Below are 6,922 nucleotides of genomic sequence, written 5' to 3'. Positions count from 1 at the left end.
AGGGAGACTCTTTGGACAGGAACGACACATCCAAACCCACCTGGAAGGTCTGTCTGTCTCCCCCCTCTCTCTCTCTATTTCCCTGTCTGTCAGTCTCCCCCCTCTCTCTCTCTATTTCCCTGTCTGTCTGTCTGTCTGTCTGTCTGTCTGTCTGTCTGTCTGTCTGTCTGTCTGTCTGTCTGTCTGTCTGTCTGTCTGTCTGTCTGTCTGTCTGTCTGTCTGTCTGTCTGTCTGTCTGTCTGTCTGTCTGTCTGTCTGTCTGTCTGTCTCTCTCTCTCTATTTCCCTGTCTGTCTGTCTGTCTCCCCCCCTCTCTCTCTATTTCATGTCTGTCTGTCCATCTGCCCACCCCCCTCTCGCTCTCTCTCTCAGACACGTACACACACAGCGGATGAGTTAGGCTAAATGCAGAATCTACTCTGCGATTTAAAGCTCTTTTGTCTTAGTGATGATTATAATGTGGCTTGAGCCATACTGTACTATCAGAGAGCCCTCCCCCCTCCCCTCCTACTTATATTCCCTGAAATGAGCATGTGTTTTGTAACTGTGTTTGCAGGGGGAATATTAAAGCTTTATGTAATTGAACATGGAGGACAGTTTGTGCCTGGTCAGAAATCTCACAAGAGGGTGACCTAATGAGATGACCTACTTCTCTGGACAGTTGTTCAGTGAGCATCAGAAACATGTCTGGAAGTGTACCTGGGATGTTTGGGTTCTGTGATAATGCTTTATCATCCTAATAAGATCATTCATTGCTTCTTTCTTTGGCCAAGAGTGCTACAGTAAAACCGTGATGTCATCAGCAGTCACACACTCACTAGGCAGCAAGAGAGTCAAAGTATCTGGATACTGGATACTGTGCTGACACAGAATGTGCAGTCTTGTCTGGATGTCCCCTACTTCACAGAGCCACACTGCCCCAGAGCCCTGTCAACACACTGTACTCCCCACACACACACACACACACACACACACACACACACACACACACACACACACACACACACACACACACACACTCCAAGTGTAGCAGAATAAACTTTCTTCAAGTTAATTTGAGCATCACAACATGCCACCTCCCCCATGTCTCTCCCTCTCTCTGTCTTTCTATAAACAAGTGTGTGTGTGTGGGGGGGGGACCCTCCAGAGGCTACCTAACGGTTCCATAGATGTCCATGATGACGGCAGCCGGTCAGTGGAGCTGGATCGGACCAATCAGAAGCTGGTTCAGAGCCGCGAGAGATTAGGCACACTCAGTACACGCGTGGCAGAGCTGGAGGCGGAGCTAGCCAACACTCGCCGAGACCTGAGTCGCAGCGAAGAGCTGTCAATCAAACAACAGAGGGAACAGAGAGAGGTGAGCGTGAGAGAGGAGAGAGGAGAGGAGGAGGAATTTAAGGATTCCCATTCATAAACAGAAACACTGTTAATTCTATAGATCTCTCCAGTGTCCAGACTGATAAGTTACAGTGCATTCGGAAAGTATTCAGACCCCTTGATTATTTCCATATTTTGTTACATTACAGCATTATTCTAAAATAGATTAAATAGTTTTTTTTCCCCTCATCAATCTACACATCTACCCCATAATGACAGAGCAAAAACTGTTTTTTAGAAACTTTTGCAAATTAATATATCACATTTGCATAAGTATTCAGACCCTTTACTCATTACTTTGTTGAAGCACCTTTGGCAGCAATTACAGCCTTGAGTCTTCTTGGATTTAACACAACAAGCTTTGCACACCTGTATTTGGGGAGTTTCTCCCATTATTCTCTGCAGATCCTCTCAATCTCTGTCAGGTTGGATGGGGAGTGTTGCTGCACAGCTATTTTCAGGTCTCTCCAGAGATGTTCGATCGGGTTCCAGTCCGGTTCTGGCTGGGCCACTCAAGGACACTCAGAGACTTATCCCGAAGCCACTCCTGCATTGTCTTGGGTGTGTGCTTAGGGTTGTTGTCCTGTTGGAAGGTGAACCTTCACCCCAGTCTGAGGTACTGAGTGCTCTGGAGCAGGTTTTCATCAAGGATCTCTCTGTACTTTGCTCTGTTCATCTTTGCCTCAATCCTGACTAGTCTCCCAGTTCCTGCCGCTGAAAAACATCCCCACAACATGATGCTGCCACCACCATGCTTCATTGTAGGGATGGTGCCAGGTTTCCTCCAGACGTAACACTTGGCATTCAGGCCAATGAGTTCAATTTTGGTTTCATCACACCAGAGAATCTTGTTTCTCATGGTCTGAGAGTCTTTAGGTGCCTTTTGGCAAACTCCAAGTGGGCTGTCATGTGCCTTTTACTGAGGAGTGGCTTCCATCTGGCCACTTCCATCAAGGCCTGATTGGTGGAGTGCTGCAGAGATGGTTGTCCTTCTGGAAGGTTCTCCCATCGCCATAGAGGAACTCTGGAGCTCTGTCAGAGTGACCTTTGGGTTCTTTGTCATCTCCCCCGATTGCTCAGTTTGGCCTGGCAGACATCTCTAGGAAGAGTCTTGGTGGTTCCAAACTTCTTCCATTTTAAAATGATGGAGGCCACTGTGTTCTTGGGGACCTTCAATGCTGAAGACATTTTTTGGTACCCTTCCCCAGATCTGTGCCTCGACACAATCCTGTCTTGGACCTCCTCGGACAAGTCCTTTGACCTCATGTCATGGTTTTGCTCTGACATGCACTGTCAACTGTGGGACCTTATATAGACAGGTGTGTGCCTTTCCAAATCATGTCCAATCAATTGAATTTACCACAGGTGGACTCCAATCAAGTTGTAGAAACATCTCAAGGATGATCAATGGAAACAGGATGCACCTGAGCTCAATTTTGAGCCTCATAGCTAAGGGTCTGAATACTTATGTAAATAAGTTATTTCTGTTTTTTAATATATTTGCTAAAATTTTTTACTTCGTCATTATGGGGTATTGTGTGTAGATTGATGAGGGAAACAAATAAATGAATCCATTTTAGAATAAGGCTGTAATGTAACAAAATGTGTAAAAAGTAAAGGGGTCTGAATACTTTCCAAATGCTCTGTAGGTTACAGTGGGGGAAAAAAGTGTTTGATCCCCTGCTGATTTTGTACGTTTGCCCACTGATAAAGAAAGGATCAGTCTATAATTTTAATGGTAGGTTTATTTGAACAGTGAGAGACAGAATAACAACAAAAATATCCAGAAAAACGCATGTCAAAAATGTTATAAATTGATTTGCATTTTAATGAGGGAAATAAGTATTTGACCCCCTCTCAATCAGAAACATTTCTGGCTCCCAGGTGGATCACACTCTTAAAGGGAGTGCTCCTAAACGCAGCTTGTTACCTGTAAAAAAGACACCTGTCCACAGAAGCAATCAATCAATCAGATTCCAAACTCTCCACCATGGCCAAGACCAAAGAGCTCTCCAAGGATGTCAGGGACAAGATTGTAGACCTACACAAGGCTGGAATGGGCTACAAGACCATCGCCAAGCAGCTTGGTGAGAAGGTGACAACATTTGGTGCGATTATTCGCAAATGGAAGAAACACAAAAGAACTGTCAATCTCCCTCGGCCTGGGGCTCCATGCAAGATCTCACCTCGTAGAGTTGCAATGATCATGAGAACGGTGAGGAATCAGCCCAGAACTACACGGGAGGATCTTGTCAATGATCTCAAGGCAGCTGGGACCATAGTCACCAAGAAAACAATTGGTAACACACTACGCCGTGAAGGACTGAAATCCTGATGAGACCAAAATGGAGCTTTTTGGCATCAACTCAACTCACCGTGTTTGGAGGATGAGGAATGCTGCTTATGACCCCAAGAACACCATCCCCACCGTCAAACATGGAGGTGGAAACATTATGCTTTGGGGGTGTTTTTCTGCTAAGGGGACAGGACAACTTCACCGCATCAAAGGGACGATGGACGGGGCCATGTACCGTCAAATCTTGGGTAAGAACCTCCTTCTCTCAGCCAGGGCATTGAAAATGGGTCGTGGATGGGTATTCCAGCATGACAATGACCCAAAACACACGGCCAAGGCAACAAAGGAGTGGCTCAAGAAGAAGCACATTAAGGTCCTGGAGTGGCCTAGCCAGTCTCCAGACCTTAATCCCATAGAAAATCTGTGGAGGGAGCTGAAGGTTTGAGTTGCCAAACGTCAGCCTCGAAACCTTAATGACTTGGAGAAGATCTGCAAAGAGGAGTGGGACAAAATCCCTCCTGAGATGTGTGCAAACCTGGTGGCCAACTACAAGAAACGTCTGACCTCTGTGATTGCCAACAAGGGTTTTGCCAACAAGTACTACGTCATGTTTTGCAGAGGGGTCAAATACTTATTTCCCTCATTAAAATGCAAATGATTTTATAAAATTTTTGACATGCGTTTTTCTGGATTCTTTTGTTGTTGTTATTCTGTCTCTCGCTGTTCAAATAAACCTACTATTAAAATTATAGACTGATCATTTCTTTGTCAGTGGGCAAATGTACAAAATCAGCAGGGGATCAAATACTTTTACCATCACTGTATGTTTCCAAGTATAAACACACACAGTATTTTCTTCTCTTACTATATGCTTGTTGAAGGGGCTGGCGCAGAGGGAGGATATGGAGGAGCGGATTACAACGTTAGAAAACGTTACCTGGCCGCTCAGAGGGAAACCACACACATCCATGACCTGAACGACAAACTGGAGAACCAACTGGCTACCAAGGACTCTCTGCACCGACAGGTAACACACATTCACACACACATATGCACACCCCGGGGGAGTTACATGGGGGTCAATACTGGTTTACAGAAAGAGGGGACGGGGTGAGGTAAGGGACACACAGAGGGGGTGAATGAGGGTTCATCAGCCGTTCAGTAGAAGGTGAAGTTGAGTTCAGCTCCACTGGACCAGAGTATGTGAGGGTGACACATCCATTAGTACCTCAGAGACATCGTCAGGGACAGGCCTGGTAAGGTTCCGTCTATCACACACACACTCACACAGACACACTAACACTCACACACTCACACTCACACACTCACACTCACACACTCACACACACACACTCACACAGACACACTCACACACTCACACAGACACACTCACACAGACACACACTCACACAGACACACACACACACACTCACACAGACACACTCACACAGACACACTCACCAGCTAATATCAAGGGCTTCCCAGCTAACAATTATAGGGAGAGAGAACGTTTTGTAATGTTTCCCGTAATGTTCCCCCAATGTTTGAGTGTCCAGTTTGAGTAACATTCTATGATCGCAAAAACCTTCTGAGAACCTTTTTAGGATGTTTTGGCGTTAAAGTTATGAGTTAAAGTTAAAGTTAATGTTAAGCAGAACAAACACATCACGTAAAATAGTTACCATGTTCACAGAATATACAATATTAATGTTCTAGTCACATTTCATGGGACGTTGCAAGAACATTCATGTGTCCAGTTTTCTGAGGTTTGGGAGAATATTCCATCAATGTCCAACCAAACATACACAGAACATGGTAGCCATGTTCTCATAACATAATATATTCATGTTCTAGACACCATGTTCTTTGTATGTTTTTGGTGACGTTGATGGAATACTCGTGACTAGAACATTAATATATAACATTCTGAGAACATGGTAACCACGTTCTGGGGAAGTTCTATTTGACATTAAGGGAATGGCCTCTTGGAAGCATTTCTTGGCCATCACGGAACATTCATATGAAAAAGTTAGTTAATGACCTAATGAGACTCTTAAGTTGTGGGAACGTTTATTGTTAGCTGGGTACGCAGTTCAGCTGATATGAGTAGCATGTCTATATGGAACAAACAGTGATTTTGTAACCCATGATAATACAATTATATCATTTTAAATTAGCCAATGACATTAAGTCAAAACATCTGTATGATCTGACCTTAAATATGTGTGTTCCTTCCTTCCTTCCTTCCTTCCTTCCTTCCTTCCTTCCTTCCTTCCTTCCTTCCTTCCTTCCTTCCTTCCTTCCTTCCTTCCTTCCTTCCTTCCTTCCTTCCTTCCTTCCTTCCTTCCTTCCTTCCTTCCTTCCTTCCTTCCTTCCTTCCTTCCTTCCTTCCTTCCTTCCTTCCTTCCTTCCTTTCTCCCCTCTCTCTCTCCCCCCCTCTCTCTCTATCTCTCTCTCTCCCCATCTCTATCACTCTCCTTCCCTCTCCCTTTCTCTCTCCCTCCATCTCTCCCTCTTTACCTCTGTCAGAGTGAGGAGAAGGTGCGCCAGCTGCAGGAGTTGTTAGAGTTGGCAGAGCAGAGACTGGCTCAGACCATGAGGAAGGCTGAGACACTACCAGAGGTGGAGGCAGAGTTGGCACAGAGGGTGGCAGCCCTCACCAAGGTAACAACACACACAGTCACAGAGGGTATCAGCCCTCACCAAGGTAACAACACACACAGGCACAGAGGGTGGCAGCCATCACCAAGGTAACAACACACACAGTCACAGAGGGTGGCAGCCCTCACCAAGGTAACAACACACAGGCACAGAGGGTGGCAGCCATCACCAAGGTAACAACACACACAGTCACAGAGGGTATTAGCCCTCACCAAGGTAACAACACACACAGTCACAGAGGGTGGCAGCCCTCACCAAGGTAACAACACACACAGTCACAGAGGGTGGCAGCCCTCACCAAGGTAACAACACACACAGTCACAGAGGGTATCAGCCCTCACCAATGTAACAACACACACAGTCACAGAGGGTGGCAGCCCTCACCAAGGTAACAACACACACAGTCACAGAGGGTGGCAGCCCTCACCAAGGTAACAACACACACAGTCACAGAGGGTGGCAGCCCTCACCAAGGTAACAACACACACAGTCACAGTCCTAAACACAGATACAGAGGCTGGATGTCAGTTGAACCCCGCATAGCAATGTTCACAGATGTAATTCAGTCAACCAGAAAGCATCTACCTGT

This window comes from Salmo salar, chromosome 12 (genome assembly GCF_965601325.2).
Source record: "Salmo salar chromosome 12, fSalSal1, whole genome shotgun sequence".
Lineage (NCBI taxonomy): Eukaryota > Metazoa > Chordata > Actinopteri > Salmoniformes > Salmonidae > Salmo > Salmo salar.
The sequence above is the reverse complement of the archived record's forward strand: the minus strand, read 5'-3'. Positions refer to the sequence as shown.